Raw genomic sequence first — 336 nt, 5'->3', positions numbered from 1 at the left:
TTTGCTGTCCGGGCAGGGTGATTATACGCATAGGTTCTTCAACAGCTGGTATAATGAAAGATCCTATAAAGGGCGTAGCCTACTATTATTTAACCATAGAAATTAAAACAGGGGGTGGGGGATGTAATAAAGGAAGTCAAAGCAGGATTGGGAGGGATTAAAAATATGTAAGACTGTATATTAATCTTACATTTTGAGTTTTCAAAAAAATTAACCGCAAAAGTTTAATTGCAAGTTGTCAGAGCGCTCAATAGATGCTCGTGTACAGAAATCGCCTTAAGTAACCATAGCAACAGCATGCCGCTAGAGCTCTTCTGTTAAGACCATATAGATAGA

The sequence above is a fragment of the Abramis brama genome (assembly GCF_963993115.1).
Source record: "Abramis brama genome assembly, chromosome: 17".
Classification (NCBI taxonomy): Eukaryota; Metazoa; Chordata; class Actinopteri; order Cypriniformes; family Leuciscidae; genus Abramis; species Abramis brama.
This window is presented reverse-complemented; position numbering follows the sequence as displayed.